This window comes from Mus musculus, chromosome 19, assembly GCF_000001635.26.
Source record: "Mus musculus strain C57BL/6J chromosome 19, GRCm38.p6 C57BL/6J".
NCBI lineage: Eukaryota > Metazoa > Chordata > Mammalia > Rodentia > Muridae > Mus > Mus musculus.
In genome coordinates this window covers 33,816,694-33,834,213 of record NC_000085.6, presented here as the reverse complement: position 1 = coordinate 33,834,213, position 17,520 = coordinate 33,816,694, and the positions used below count along the sequence as shown (strand labels likewise).

The window sequence follows — 17,520 nt, the reverse complement described above, 5'->3', positions numbered from 1 at the left end:
CTTGGTAGATTACTTGCATCTTGAAAGTAATTTTCTGGAAACAGTTGTCAGGCTTTTTAGGTCTATCTGGGTGAAAGTAGTGGGATGGACGCCATGCTGCCTTCTGCTGTCTCATTTGCAAATAGCAAGTCAAAATCTATTCTGGTCAAACTGGTGAGCCAAACCAAGACAGGTTTCTCCTTCATCCACAAAAGAAGCCAACTTCATCCAACAAAAGTGCGCAGGACCTGAGCCAGCAGCAAGGGAACAGAAAACCTGCCTGACCAGTGGCACAAGTCCCTTTAGGTAGGTGCCAGCTCCAGGTCACCTTGGGTATGAATTGGAGGACACCCCTATGGTTCCCAGAGGACTCTCCATGAGATATTAGGATAAGTTCCAAACCAATTGTGATGGGCCTGTGACAGCAGGAGCAACGAAAGGGCTCCCTGTCTGACCAGATGCATGGGTTCCTTCTGATCAGTACTGGTTTACCTTGGTTTCAAACAAACCAGACAGCTCTAGCGTCCTCCAAGGAGACACCACTTCCAGTCACTGTAACACGCCCAGGATCTTAGGATAACAGGATCCTAGGATAACAGGAGCTTGGTAACACCAGGATTTCAGGGTCTCAGAGGAAGCTTGACTGCCAGGAACTCTGACACAAGCAGAATCTCAGGTCCACAGGAGCCTGCAGTCTAAGGATCACAGAGAAAGCTGGACTTGAGGAATCCTGAATCAACTGGGATTACAGTAAGGATAGTCTCCAATCAGATCAGACAGCAATCACTTGAGATAAGCAGATGGCAGAAGGCAAGCCTAAGAACAGAAGCAACAGAAACCAAAGTTACTTGGCATCCTCAGAACCAAACTCTCCCACCATAGCAAATCCTGGATACACCATCACACCAGCAAATCAAGACATAGATCTAAAAATCACTTCTCATGACAATGATGGAGGACTTTAAGAAGGAAATACAAGAAAACACAGGTAAACAGCTAGAAGCCCTTAAGGAGGAAACACAAAAATCCCTTAGAGAGTTACAAAAAAAAAAAAAAACTACCAAACAAGTGAAAGAATTGAGCAAAGCCATCCAGGATCTAAAAATGGAAGTAGAAACAATAAAGAAATCACAAAGGGAGACAACTATGAAGATAGAAATTCTAGAAAAGAAATCAGGAAACATAGATGCGAGCATCAGCAACAGAATACAGGAAATGGAAGAGAGAATCTCAGGTGCAGAAGATTCCATAGAAAACATTAACACAACAATCAAAGAAAATGCAAAATGCAAAAAGATCCTAACACAAAACATCCAGGACACAATGAGAAGACCAAATCTAAGAATAATAGGTACAGATGAGAATGAAGATTTTCAACTTAAAGGGCCAATAAATATCTTCAACAAAATTATAGAAATAAACTTTCCTAAAGAAAGAGATGACCATGAACATATAAGAAGCCTAAAGAACTCCAAATAGACTGGACAAGAAAAGAATTTTTTTCCCGACACATACTAATCAGAACAACAAATGCACAATATAAAGATAGAATATTAAAAGCAGTAAGGGAAAAATGTCAAGTAACATATAAAGGCAGACCTATTAGAATGAGACCAGACTTCGCAACAGAGACTATGAAAGCCAGATGATTCTGGACAGATGTTATATCAACCCTAAGAGAACACAAATGCCAGCCCAGGCTAATATACCCCAAAAAACTCTCAACTACCATAAAGGGAGAAACCAAAGTATTTCATGACAAATCCAAATTCATACAATATCTTTCCACGAATCCAGCCCTTCAAAGGATAATAAAGGGAAAACACCAACACCACAAATTATGCCCTAGAAAAAGCAAGAAAGTAAACCTTAAACAAACCTAAAAGAAGACAGCCACAAGAACAGAATCACAAATCTAACAAAAAAAATAACAGGAAGCAGCAATTACTTTTCCTTAATAAATCTTAATGTAAATCAACTCAATTCCCCAATAAAAAACATAGACTAAAAGACTGGCTACACAAACAGGACCCAACTTTTTGCTGCTTACAAAAAACCCATCTCAGGGGAAAAGACAGACACTACCTCAGAGTGAAAGGCTGGAAAACAATTTTCCAAGCAAATGGTCCGAAGAAACAAGCAGGAGTAGCCATTCTAATATCGAATAAAATCAACTTCCAACCCAAAGATATCAAAAAAGACAAGGAGGGGCACTTCATACTAATCAAAGGTAAAATCTTCCAAGAAGAAATCTCAATTCTGAATATCTATGATCCAAATGCAAGGGTATCCACATTCATTAAAGAAACTTTATTAAGCTCAAAACATGCATGGCACCTCACACAATAATTGTGGGAAACTTCAACACCCCACTTTCATCAATGGACAGATCCTGGAAACAGAAACTAAACAGTGTCACATGGAAACTAACAAGTTATGAAAGAAATAGATTTAACAGATATCTACAGAATATTTTATCCTAAAACAAAAAAAAAAATACCTTCTTCTCAGCACCTAATGGTACCTCCTTCAAAATTGACCATATAATTGTTCACAAAACAGGCCTCAATAGATACAAAAATATTGAAATTGTCCCATGCATCCTACCAGATCACCACGGACAATAGCTGATCTTCAATAACAACATAAATAATACAAAGCCAACATTCATGTGGAAGCTGAACAACACTCTACTCAATGATACCTTGGTCAAGGAAGAAATAAAGAATTTAAAGACTTTTTAGAGTTTAATGAAAATGAAGCCACCACATACCCAAACTTATGGGACACAATGAAAGCATTCCTGAGAGGAAAACTCATAGCTCTAAGTGCCTCCAAAAAAAGTAGAAAGAGCATACACTACCAGCTTGACAGCACACCTAAAAGCTCTCGAACAAAAGAAAGCACATTCACCAAATAGGAGTAGACAGCAGCAAATAATCAAACTCGGGGCTGAAATCAACCAAGTGGAAACAAAAAGAACTATTCAAAGAATCAAGCATACCAGGAGCTTGTTCTTTGAGAAAAATCAACAAAATAGATAAACCCTTAGCCAGATTAACTAGAGGGCACAGGGACAGTATACTAATTAACAAAATCAGAAATGAAAAGGGAGACATTATAACAGAACCTGAGAAAATCCAAAACACCATTAGATCCTACTACAAAGGGCTATACTCAACAAAACTGGAAAACCTGGATGAAATGAACAAATTCCTAGACAGATACCAGTTACGACAATTAAATCAGGATAAGATTAATGACCTAAACAGTCCCATAGCCCCTAAAGAAATAGATTAGTCATTAATAGTCTCCCAACCAAAAGAAGCACAGGACCAGGTGGGTTTAGGGCAGAGTTCTATCAGACCTTCAAAGATCTAATTCCAAATCTCCTCAAACTATTCCAAAATATAGAAATAGAAGGTACTCTACCCAATTCACTCTATGAAGTCACAATTACTCTGATACCTAAACCACATAAAGACCCAACAAAGATAGAGAACTTCAGACGAAGTTCCTTTATGAATATCAATGCGAAAATACTCAATAAAATTCTTGCAAACGGAATCCAAGAATACATCAAAAGGATCATCTATCACGATCAAGTAGGCTTCATCCCAGGGATGCAGGGATGGTTTAATATATGGATATCCATCAACATAATCCACTATATAAACAAACTCAAAGACAAAAACCACATGATCATCTCATTAGTTGCTGAGAAAGCATTTGACAAAATCTAACATCCATTCATGATAAAAGTCTTAGAAAGAACAGGAAATCCAAGACCATACCTAAACATAATAAAAGTAAAATACAGCAAAGCAATAGCCAACATCAAACTAAATGGGGAGAAACTTGAAGCAATCCCATTAAAATCAGGGACTAGACAAGGCTGTCTACTTTCTCCCTTCCTATTCAATATACTACTTGAAGTCCTAGTGAGAGCAATTAGACAACAAAAAGAGATCAAGGGGATACAAATTGAAAAGGAAAAAGTCAAAATATCACTATTTGCAGATGATATTATATATGAATGACCCTAAAAATTCCACCAGGGATCTCCTAAACCTGATAAACATCTTCAGTGAAGTAGCAGGATATAAAATTATCTCAAACATATCAGTGGTCTTTCTCTACTCAAAGGACAAACAGGATGAGAGAGAAATTAGGGAAACAACATCTATCACAAAAGTCACAAATATTATAAAATACCTTGGTGTGACTCCAACTAAGGAAGTGAACGATCCATATGATAAGAACTTAAAGTCTCTGAAAAAAGAAATCAAAGACGATCTAAGAAGATGGAAAGATCTCCCATGCTCATGGATTGGCAGGAAAAGCATTGTCAAAATGGCTATCTTGCCAAAAGCAATCTACAGATTCAATGCAATACCTATCAAAATTCCAATTCAATTCTTCACAGAGTTAGAAAGAGCAATTTGCAAATTCATCTGGAATAACAAAAAATCTAGGATAGCAAAAACTATTCTCAACAATAAAAGAACCTCTGGTGGAATCACCATGCCTGACCTCAAGCTGTACTACAGAGCAATTGTGATAAAAACTGCATGGTACTGGTACAGTGACAAACAGGTAGAAAATGGAATAGAATTGAAGACTCAGAAATGAATCTACACACCTATGGTCACTTGATCTTTGACAAAGGAGCTAAAACCATCCAGTGGAAAGAAGACAGCATCTTAAACAAAAGGTGCTGGGTCAGTTGGCAGTTAGCATGTAGAAGAAAGTGAATTGATCCATTCTTATCTCCTTCTACAAAACTCAAGTCTAAGTGGATCAAGGAACTCCACATAAAACTGGAGAATCTGAAACTTATACAGGAGAAAGTGGGGAAAAGCCTTGAAGATATGGGCACAGGGGAAATTTTTCTGAATAGAACAGCAATGGGTGATGTTGCAAACCTTCTGTAAGGCAAAAGACACTGTCAATAAGACAAAAAGGCCTCCAACAGATTGGGAAAGGATCTTTACCAATCCTAAATCAGATAGGGGACTAATATCCAATATATATAAGGAACTCAAGAAGATGGACACCAGAAAATCAAATAACCCTATTAAAAATGGGGTACAGAACTAAACAAGGAATTCTCAACTAAGGAATACTGAATGGCTAAGAAGCACCTGAAAAATACTCAACATCATTATTCATCAGAAAAATGCAAATCAAAACAACCCTAAGATTCCACCTCACACCAGTCAGAATGGCTAAGATCAAAAATTCATTTGACAGCAGATGCTGGCGAAGATGTGGAGAAAGAGGAACACTCCTCCATTGCTGGTGGGGTTGCAAGCTGGTACAACCATTCTGGAAATCACTCTGATGGTTCCTAAGAAAAATAGACATAGTACTACTGGAAGATCCAGCAATACCTCTCCTAGGCATATACCCAGAATATGTTCCAACTTGTAATAAGGACACATGTTCCACTATGTTCATAGCAGCCTTATTTATAATAGCCGGAAGCTGGAAAGAACCCAGATATCCCCCAACAGAGGAATGGATACAGAAAATGTGGTACATTTACACAATGGCGTACTTCTCAGCAATTAAAAACAATAAATTTATGAAATTCTTAGGCAAATGGATGCATCTGGAGGATATCATCCTTAGTGAGGTAACCCAATCACAAAAGAAGTCATTAGACATGCACTCACTGATAAGCGGATATTAGCCCAGAAACTTAGAATTCCCAAGATACAATTTGCAAAACACAAGAAATTCAAGAAGAAAGAAGACCAAAGTGTGGGTACTTCATTCTTCCTTAGAATGAGTCTTAGTTGGAGTTTTACTGGTGTGAACAGACACCATGACCAAGGCAAGTCTTATAAAAACAACATTTAATTGGGGCTGGCTTACAGGTTCAAAGGTTCAGTCCATTATCTTCAAGGTGGGAGAATGGCGGTATCCAGGCAGGCATGGCGCAGGCAGAGCTGAGAGTTCTATGTCCTCATCCAAAGGCTGCTAGTGGAAGACTGACTTCCAGGCAACTGGGGTGACAGTCTTAAGCTCACACCCACAGTGACACACTTACTCCAACCAGGTCACACCTATTCCAACAAGGCCACACCTCTAAATGGTGTCACTCCCTGGTCCAAGAATATGCAAACCATCACAAATAGGGAACAAAATACCCATGAAAGGAGTTACTAAGTTTAGAGCTAAGCCAAAAGGGTGGGCTTTTATTCTAATGAATATGAAGAAACTCTCCTTATACCTTACTCTTTTGACTAGTTTTGGGTTGAAATCTACTTTGTCAGGTCTTAGAGAATCAAGCCTTTGATATCAATTTCATCCTTCAGCCTAATGTAACACCTGTCTTTTATGAAATGATGTCTTTCTTAGAGGTTAAATGGATGAATCCTACCTTTTTTTTCTTTTCTTTTTTTATTATTTATTACGTATTTTCCTCAATTACATTTTCAATGCTATCCCAAAAGTCCCCCATACCCTCCCCCCCCCACTTCCCTACCCACCCATTCCCATTTTTTTTGGCCCTGGCGTTCCCCTGTACTGGGGCATATAAAGTTTGTGTGTCCAATGGGCCTCTCTTTCCAGTGATGGCCAACTAGGCCATCTTTTGATACATATGTAGCTAGAGTCAAGCGCTCCGGGGTATTGGTATTGGTATTGTTCCAACTATAGGGTTGCAGATCCCTTTAGCTCCTTGGGTACTTTCTCTAGCTCCTCCATTGGGGGCCCTGCGATCCATCCAATAGCTGACTGTGAGTATCCACTTCTGTGTTTGCTAGGCTCCTGCATAGTCTCACAAGAGACAGCTATATTTGGGTCCTTTCAGCAAAATCTTGCTAGTGTATGCAATAGTGTCAGCGTTTGGAAGCTGATTATGGGGTGGATTCCTGGATATGGCAGTCTCTAGATGGTCCATCCTTTTGTCACAGCTCCAAACTTTGTCTCTGTAACTCCTTCCATGGGTGTTTTGTTCCCAATTCTAAGAAGGGGCACAGTGTCCACACTTTGGTCTTCATTCTTCTAGAGTTTCATGTGTTTAGCAAATTGTATCTTATATCTTGGGTATCCTAAGTTTTGGGCTAATATCCACTTATCAGTGAGTACATATTGTGTGAGTTCCTTTGTGATTGGGTTACCTCACTCAGGATGATGCCCTCCAGGTCCATCCATTTGCCTAGGAATTTCTTTCTTTTTTTTTTTTTGTAATTTTGAAAAGTTGAAAACTAGCAAACATCACATTTATTCAGTGTTATAAAACTACAAATGTTCAGAGACGTCAGACAGTTCACAGAAACGAGCTTATGAAAGAGGAGATATGGGCTAGTGCACTCACTCGGAACCCTTTTGGGTGCCATTTTTTTCTTAGTCTTTCTGTAATTTTTTTTATCTTGGAGATGAGGACTGAACAGAGCGTAGCAGGTGCCCTACCACTGAGCTAAATGTCCAGGTCCCCCTTAGGTTTGGATGCCTTTATAAAACCTTAAAGTCAGATTTTAGTTTTGTAAGCTATGAAATAATAGTTAATGTTAGAAATTAAAGTTAGGGAAGTTTATTGACCATACAGTAAAAACCAGGTACATGTTAACATAGCTTTTATGAACTCTTCAGTGAGAAAGTCATTTTAGATTTTGGCAAATCTCTTCAATGTCTGACCTGACAGAAGGAAGCTGGATTCTCTAACTGCCTCTGCATTTAGTCTGTTATGGCACTTGCCTGTCATGTGCCAAGCCCCAAGTTCAACCCTAAGTACTGAAACAATGTAACCCAGGAAGCTAACCAGCCACACACGGGCAACTACTGTGCACACTTAGAGATGGGTGGGGGGTGTAGCTTAAATCAGCATCAGGGCAGCTGAGGCAAGACTGAAGTTCAAGGTTATCCTTAGCTACAAAGTGACCTGGAAGCCAGCCTGAGATATATGAGATTAAATGAAGAAATTAGTGATATCTGGCCATTATAAAAAACTCTGGGCTGTGCAGGCACAGCTGACATCAACCATCTGCCTGGGCTGTGCACCGGAGGTGTGGCCAGCACTCTCCAACTATCTTTGATGTTTTTGCCCTGATCAAAAATTGACCCATGTGAAACAGGAATACTGGGTAAAGAACAGGACCCGCAAGTAAAGGACCCACGTGGCACCTGTGCAGGACAGAGATGGCACTGGTGAGAAACCACCTCACATGAAGAGCTCAGCAGGGGCCTGCACAGCAGAAGGGCCAGTCACTGCTCAGTAACAGAAACTACATCAGCCAGAAAACTATGCTGTGCCTGACCAGAGAAAGATGAGGGTCCATGCAACCCAAGCCTGGCTGCTGATCGGCATGAATGGGCTGGTCAGAAGCTTTAGCTGTTAGCTAAGCATGATGCGGTCCTCAGGCCAAGAACACGATTCTCTTAAACCCAAAGTCCTCTCTCAAACCAGAACACCCTCTGCTTTGACAGCAGGCAGCACACAATGCAGTCCTGTGAGACATTTCACTATTCAATCTCTTACAGTAAAAGCTTACAATTTGCTAGGGGGAGAAAGCAGCCAACCAACCTTTGGCTGTGATGTTCTGGAGTTCCTGACCTCTGGGGACCCCCCTGCCCCCAGTAGGTGATTCGATGTGAGAGTGATCCCAGCACACAAGGACCCCAGTCTCAGGCTGTGAAAGGGAGATGCAGAGGACCTGGCCGTTAGTGACGGGAGCCACAGCTTACTCCCACACTTACACGGGGTCTCTCAGACACCAGGGGAATGTAGCCTACTGCTTTTCATAAGCTCTCTAGTTACATGAATTGTCATTTAAAAGTTCTTTTCAAGTGGCTGAAAGGGAAAAGGAAAACATCAAGCTTGATGAACTTGGCAGTAGGCGCCTTGCTTTTGAACTTGAATGGCCATGTTTGAGTTCCGACCTCTGTTTGAACTAGCACAAGGCAATCTATTACGCTCGCCTCCATGCAGCGGACAGCGGAAGCCATGCAGAAGTGCAGATAATGAACTGCAAGCTCCTTACACACCTTATTCTATGCCACCAGGACAATTCAGCAGCACACCCCAGGAAGAGTTTCTTAAGGCTCTTGAGTTATATCAGGAGACTGCAGATAAACTGGTGACCACGTGGCTCTATGGATAAAATCGAGTTGTCCTGAAACAGAAGTTTTCATTTCCTGAAGACTTTGTTTTTAATCAAGGAGTCTTCGTGGTCCTTTCAAGGTGCTCTCCTCGGTACCCTTCCAGGTGGTTCAGGTCCTCTTTAAATGGGTCATAACCTTGCTCTTTTAGACAGCGGAGAGCCCAGAAAAGCTGGTCTAAGGGAGGGAATTCTTCCCATGGAACCCACTCCCAACCTAGAAGGGAAACTGACAATCAGTACGCAGAGACGGCAGAAAGCAAGGCATTTGCTGGACAAATAAAACCCACATTTAGAATGAAGAGCTTGGGAAGAGAAAGGTGACCAAGAAAACAGTGGAGTGTTTCTTGTTTCTTTGTTTGAGACAGGGTCTCATGTAGCAAAGCATTCAGTCCTGACTGAACTCATCTGAGGTGTCTACTGTTCGCAGATGAGGAAAAACGGCCCACCATTAAGTAACTTGGCCAAGTAACTTCACAGAGAACTGTTAGATCCAAACCGGACCCCCGAGATGGGGCCACTGCCTATGTCTAAATTACATTACAGGCTAGAATCCCATCAGGGATACAGGATTGCTGATAGATACACTCAAGCCTCATAAGCATTCCTCCAAAACCTGTGAGGTGGGTTTCTGCCAGGAAGAGCTTCCATTTGCCCTGTCTCCACAGCACAGCGAGCACGGCATCTAGCTACCTATGAACACATATTGAAGTCCCACAGCTAGCGACCACCCACTTCCCTACAACCCACGCCCACGCTAAACTTCCAGGATGTCTGGCTTACAGGCTTCATCCCAGCACAGACTAGTTCTTTAAAACTGCCAAGGCTTTCCCCGCCTTTCACTATTCTGTGTTGTACGTTTCGAGTCCATGCTTCCCTCACCCCCAAGACACCCATAGCATCTTTCAATTTCCCAGATGAGCCTTTCTTTCTAGCCATGGAGTACTCCAATATGGTGGTTTCACTGTGCCCTAAATCACAGCGACAGTGCAAGAACCATGACAGGAACACAGGTATCTGTATCTTCCATCCCTTGGGATCTACACATCTCCCCATCTCTACATTGTCTCTGCGCTGCTCTAACAGGACAGCCGGCAGACTTTCATTTCACATAATTCTGCAGATTGAAAGTCTAAGATCAAGATGCTGGCCAGACGTGATGTCTGGTAACGGCCCATTTCCTAGCTCATGGGACAGCCATACTCCTCCTGTATCCTCACATGGAGGACGTGGTGAGGATCTCTCTGGGGTCTCGTTCATGTGAGCACTAATTCCATTTGTGGCCTGTTAGGCAGTGTTTCATTCAGTCCTGTGGTAAACAGTGGATCCTAGCCACCGCTGCTGCTGCTGCCGCCGATGCTGCTGCCATTTTGGGAGGTAATGGGAACTTCAGAGCATCTGCACATGGCAGATGAGCCTCTGAAGACTACACCTGGTCCTTCTCACTCTGCCTCAGTCCTGCTGAGGGGTAAGGAGGTGAGAAGCCTCTGTTGCAGCTCCTCCAGGACATTCCATCTCACTAAGGGCCCAGAATCAGCAAAGCCCAGGCCCCGTCACCATCACCCCAAGACTGGAATTTCAACATAGGTTTTTGTTTTTGTTTTTTGTCTCTTTTTGAGATTGTGTCTCTACATAGCCCTAGCTAGCCTGGAACTTTCTATGTAAACCAGTGACCTAAAACTCCCAGAGATCTTTCTGTCTCTCCCTACTATTCCCCAAGTGCTGGGGTTAAAGTCACCTTCTTAGCTCCAACACAGGAACTTTTGAGGTCATAGACACAAAGAGAATCCGATTCTCTCCATATGGCAATGATACTCTAACCATGCTTCTCTGAAGAATAATACGTTATTGTATCTGATTCTCTTAACTTTCATTCTTTTCAGGCTCCATATTCCTCGGCTCCGAATCATGAGTCATATCCACCTCTCCTTTCATTAATACGGTAACATAATGGTAATTCTCCTTCTCAACAAAAGAATTTACCACGGAGGCAAAGCGCACATTTTTCAGGTGAAGCCCAGCTTCTTCCCCGGTTTCTCTCTGAGCGCATTCTTCCCAGGTCTCACCGAATTCCAAATGGCCCCCAGGAAGCTGGAAACTGCCGGCTCCAAACGATCCTTTCCTTTTCCCCAGAAGGACACAGCAAGGATGCTCACAGCTCAGCACCACCACGCCGACCCTAACTCCTGGCCGCCGCCTCGGCTCTGCATTAGCGGCCATAGCATTTGCCTAGGAATTTCATACTCATTCTTTTTAATAGCTGAGTAGTACTCCATTGTGTAATGTACCACATTTTCTGTATCCATTCCTCTGTTGAGGGGCAGCTGGGTTCTTTCCAGCTTCTGGCTATTATAAATAAGGCTGCTATGAACATAGTGGAGCATGTGTCCTTCATACCGGTTGGGACATCTTCTGGATATATGCCCAGGAGAGGTATTGCTGGATCCTCCAGTAGTATTATGTCCAATTTTCTAAGGAACCGCCAGACTGATTTCCAGAGTGGTTGTACAAGCTTGCAATCCACTCAAACAAGTCAATGGCCTTTCTCTACACAAAGAATAAACAGACTGAGAAAGAAATTAGGGAAACAACACCTTTCTCAATAGTCACAAATAATATAAAATATCTTGGTGTGACTCTAACTAAGGAAGTGAAAGATCTGTATGATAAGAACTTCAAGTCTCTGAAGAAAGAAATTAAAGAAGATCTCAGAAGACGGAAAGATCTCCCATGCTCATGGATTGGCAGGATCAACGTTGTAAAAATGGCTATCTTGCCAAAAGCAATCTACAGATTAAATGCAATCCCCATCTAAATTCCAACTCAATTCTTCAACAAATTAGAAAGAGCAATCTGCAAATTCATCTGGAATAACAAAAAACCTAGGATAGCAAAAACTCTTCTCAAGGATAAAAGAACCTCTGGTGGAATCACCATGCCTGACCTCAAGCTTTACTACAGAGCAATTGTGATAAAAACTGCATGGTACTGGTATAGTGACAGACAAGTAGACCAATGGATTAGAATTGAAGACCCAGAAATGAACCCACACACCTATGGTCACTTGATCTTCGACAAGGGATCTAAAACCATCCAGTGGAAGAAAGACAGCATTTTCAACAAATGGTGCTGGCACAACTGGTGGTTATCATGTAGAAGAATGGGAATCAATCCATTCCTATCTCCTTGTACTAAGGTCAAATCTAAGTGGATCAAGGAACTTCACATAAAACCAGAGACACTGAAACATAGAGGAGAAAGTGGGGAAAAGTCTCGAAGATATGGGCATAGGGGAAAAATTCCTGAATAGAACAGCAATGGCTTGTGCTGTAAGATCGAGAATTGACAAATGGGACCTCATGAAACTGCAAAGCTTGTGCAAGGCAAAAGATACCGTCAATAAGACAAAAAGACCACCAACAGATTGGGAAAGGATCTTTACCTATCCTAAATCAGATAGGGGACTAATATCCAATATATATAAAGAACTCAAGAAGGTAGACTCCAGAAAATCAAATAACCCCATTAAAAATAGGGGCTCAGAACTGAACAAAGAATTCTCACCTGAGGAATACCAAATGGCAGAAAAGCACCTGAAAAAATGTTCAACATCCTTAATCATCAGGGAAATGCAAATCAAAACAACCCTGAGATTCCACCTCACACCAGTCAGAATGGCTAAGATCAAAAATTCAGGTGACATCAGATGCTGGCGAGGATGTGGAGAAAGAGGAACACTCCTCCATTGTTGGTGGGGTTGCAAGCTTGAACAACTACTCTGGAAGCCTACCTTTTAACCTTATTCTGCTAGTCTACATCTCTTAACAGTGAAATGGAGTGCACTGATACTGAGTTAATATTGAAAAGGAAGTACTATTCCTATCATTGATTGATTGTATCATTTCCTAATCCTCTTGCTGAATGACTATTCATATTTTTTCTTCCTTGTGGCTTCATACATGGATTTGTCTGTTTACAATGAAGTATTCCTTCAATTCTCTCATAGATTAAGCTTAGCAGTCACAAATTATCTCAGCCTAATTTTAATGTGAACATTTTCCCTTCAATTATAGTAGCTTATTGACATAGTAATCTGAGTTGATGTTTCTTTCTGAATTTGATTGCATGTTATCATATGTGCCTCAGTCTTTTGACATATATATTGAGAAATTCACTGGAACTTGCTACCTCTCTCATAGTGCAATATACTTTGTTCTAAATATATTAACAACTTCTTCATGCTACTATGAAGGGGAATGTACCCTCAATATCTGTTTGGTGTTGCCAAAATCTATTCTGTCTATAATGGCACATTGTTCTATTAGAAAATAAATTTCATTATGAGTGTATTGTCACTGATTTCTAATTTTTAGAACGAAATTACTTACTTTCTTCTTAATAAAAAATTCTTTTGACATTTTAAAAGTAATTTTAATTTATGCGTATAAATGCTTTACCAAAATGTATGACTGTGCACTAAATATAGGTGTGGTCCCCATTAAGGCCCCTGAACTGGACTTACAAATAGTTATGAATATTGTGGATAGCCCTAGGGGTAATTATATTTGATGTCAATTCCATATTTAGGATAGAGATTTACCGCCATCATTTTTGTGTTCAGAAGTGAATCCAAGTCCTTTGTAGTGCTCTTATCCTCTGACATATCTATCTAGTCTTGTGATGTTCAAGAGTTTTATATTTGCCATAAATGACATATTACATATCTTGAAAGTCATATTTGTACCTTCTTAAAAATTTATCTTGTCTTCAAGCTCAAATAGCCTGTGGTCTCCTTCATTATATTAGTAAGAATTTCCACAGCTGTTTTTATTCTACTTATTGAGTTCTTCAAGTATTTCATTTTTGTCTTTCTATTTTTTTATTTAATTCCAGTTTTAAATCTTATTTGGATATTTTTGTTTCCTTATGCTTTCATGGTTTGGGGTGATTAGTTCAGAGTTTATTTTCTCAATCAATTTTGTTTAACATTTCATTCTTTTTGTTTCTTTACACAGAATTTAATTTCGTTCATTCTCATGTCAATACTCTGAGATAGCAATGTATAGAGGAATTATTTCAAGTTGGTTTTTCACATCAGTTGTGTCTTTGCAATTGTATTGGCCTGTCACATCTGGAGGTAGACCACAGGATGAACTTAATCTAGGTTTAAATTATCTGCTCATTTCTGCATTCAGGTAGTAAACAGGAATGCAATTGGAAGACCTTAGTGACAATTCAGTGAGTTTCCTGGAGCCTCGAAATATATCTGTCCTCACTGCTCAGCTGCAGGAAGTTGTTTCTCTTGTTTTCTGTGTTTGGTGAGTAAGCGAGCAGCATCTTCTCAGCTAGATTTCAATAGAACCTTCAAACTGATAACCACACCCAAACTACATTATTTGATCTCGGGTGAGTTGTTGGCACATTAAAAACTGAGAAGTGGATGGGTTTAGATCCTTTGTCAAAGATCTCATGAACATAGGTGTTTGGGTTTATTTCTGGATCTTCAATTCTATTCCAAAGATCTACCTGCCTGTCTCTGTACCAATACCACACAGGTTTTATCACTGTTTCTCTGTAATACAGCTTGAGGTGCAGGATTGTGATTTCCCCCCCCCAGAAGTTCTTTCATTGTTGAGAATTGTTTTTGCTGTCCTGGGTTTCTTGTTAGTCCATATGAGTTTGCAAATTGCTTTTTCTAATTCTATGAAGAATTGAGTTGGAATTCGGATGATTACATTGAACCTGTAAATTACTTTTGACAAGATAGCCGTTATTTCTATGTTAATCCTGAAATCCATAATCATGGGAGATCTTTCCATCTTCTGATATTAAACCACCAACCAAAGTGTACACACGGAGGGACCCATGGCATCATATGCATATGTAGCAGAGGATGGCTTTGTTTGGCATCAATGGGAGGAGGAGGCCCTTGGTCCTGTGAAGGCTCTATGACCCAGGGTAGGGGAATGGCAGGGTGGGGAGGCAGGAGTGGATGGGTTGGGACCACCCTCATAGAAGCATGGGAAGGGGGATGGTATTGGGGGGTTCTTAGGGAGAAACCAGGAAAGGGGATAATATTTGAAATATAAATAAGAATAATATGAAATATAGACTGTTTTTCTTCCTTCCTCCTTTCTTTCTTTCTTTCTTCCTTCCTTCCTTCCTTCCTTCCTTCCTTTCTTTCTTTCTTTCTTTCTTTCTTTCTTCCTTCCTTTCTTTCTTTCTTCCTTCCTTCCTTTCTTCCTTTCTTTCTTTCTTTCTTTCTTTCTTTCTTTCTTTCTTTCTTCCTTCCATCCTTTCTTCCTTTCTTTCTTTTGTTCTTTCTTTCTTTCTTTCTTTCTTTCTTTCTTTCTTTCTTTCTTCCTTCCTTCCTTTCTTTCTTTTGTTCTTTCTTTCTTTCTTTCTTTCTTTCTTTCTTTCTTTCTTTCTATTAGACATTTTCTTTAATTACATTTCAAATTTTATCCCTTAGCTCATTTCCCCTTCAAATACCCCCTATCCCAACGCCCCTGTGCCTGCTCACTAACCCACCCACGCCTACTTCCCATTCCTAGCATTCTCCTATACTGGGGCATAGAGTCTTCACAAGACCAAGGGTCTAACCTCTCACTGATGTCCCACAAGGCCATCCTCTGCTACATATGCAGCTTTGATACATATGGAGCCTTGATTTCCTCCATGTGTACACTTTGGTTGGTGGTTTAGTCCCTGGGAGTTCTGAGGGTATTGGTTGGTTCATATTGTTGTTCCTACTAAGGGGATGCAAAGCCATTCAGCACCTAGGGTCCTTTCTCTAGCTCCTCTATTGGGGACCCTGTGCTCATTCCAATGGCTGGCTGTGGGCATGCACTTCTGTAATTATCAGGCACTGGTAGAGGTCTCTCTGATGACAGCGATATCAAGCTCTTTTAAGCAAGTACTTATTGGCATTCACAATAGTGTCTTTGTTTGGTAACTGTATGTGGGATGGATCTCCAGGTGGGACAGTTACAGGATGGCCGTTCCTTCAGTCTTTGCTCCACACTTTGTCTCTGTGATGTTTTGGAAAGAATAAAGATTTATTTACATTATGGTTCTAAAGGCTGGGAGACCAAGGCTTTGGACCACATCTAGTGAAGCTGTATTGTGTCCCTTGTTTGTTTTGTTCCCTTTCCTTCGCAATGCTGGGAATAGATGGAACATCAGGGTCACATGATCAAGTGATCTACTGAGCTACATTTTCACACAGGTAAAAATTTTTACTGTGGGAATTCTGACCCAGGTACCTCATTGGAGAGCAGGCATACTCACATATAGACCACAAAGAGATATTATACATTACTCAATTTTAAGTTAACACAATAGCTAATACATTTATTCAATCATGGAGAGAATAATGAATTGATGAGACTTCATGAACAAATACCCTCTTTCACACCCCATATCTAAGTATATTGCAATGCATATTAAATTTTAAAATAAATTTTGATAGCAATATTTATGATCACTCCTAAAATTTGAAACCTGAGGAAATGTCCCCACAATACTTAGGAGACTGTACAAACAATATTAGAAACAATATAAACCAAAGACTACAAAATATAAACTTTAGTATATACTGAATATTTAAATTAGGAATTAATATGCAAAATATATTATCTAATTTGAATTCAACGAATAATCAGAAATGTCAACACATTTAAATTCCTTAATTGTTGTTTTCCTTTATTATATTGTGAACTTACATTTTCTCCATTCTTCTGTTCCTTCTACTTTTGTTATTGAACATGGGGTCCCAAAGTGTGCCTCAAGCCAGGTCCAGCCTCCTATTATAAATAAGCTAACTTAGAGTCAAAGTAAAAGTTGGAAGCAAGGCTAGGTGTTGGTAGCACATGCCCCCCTAACCAGATACAGCACTCTCTCCCTCCCAGGTGGCCTGCTCTAACTCATGTCACAGAGCTCTACCTGTCTACAAGGAGGTACACTGCTCAAGTCAAATACAACAAGGCCAGTTGAAACCAGAGACAACCAGATGGCAAGAGACAAGCACCAAAACAGAAATAAATGCAACTTGGCAACATCAAAACCCAGTTATCCTATTACAGCCCCACACTTTGTCCCTGTACTTTCTCCTATGGGTATGTTGTTCCCCCTTCTAAGAAGAATGGAAGCATCCACACTTTGGTCTTCCTTCTTTTTGAGCTTTGTGTGGTCTGTGAATTGTATCTTGGGTATTCTGAGCTTTTGGACTAATATCCACTTATCAGTGTATGTATATCCTGGGTGTTCTTTTGTGACTGGGTTACATCACTCAGGATGATATTTTCTACTTCCATCCATTTATCTAAGAATTCCATGAAGTCATTTTTTAAAATAACTGTGCAATACTCCATTGTATAAATGTATCACATTATCTGTATCCATTCCTCTGTTGAAGGACATCTGGGTTCTTTCC

General features: G+C 40.4%; 1 pseudogene; it reads right to left on the bottom strand.

Annotated features, from left to right (window-relative positions):
- On the bottom strand, positions 7,304 to 11,317 carry Gm5519 (predicted pseudogene 5519; annotated as a pseudogene).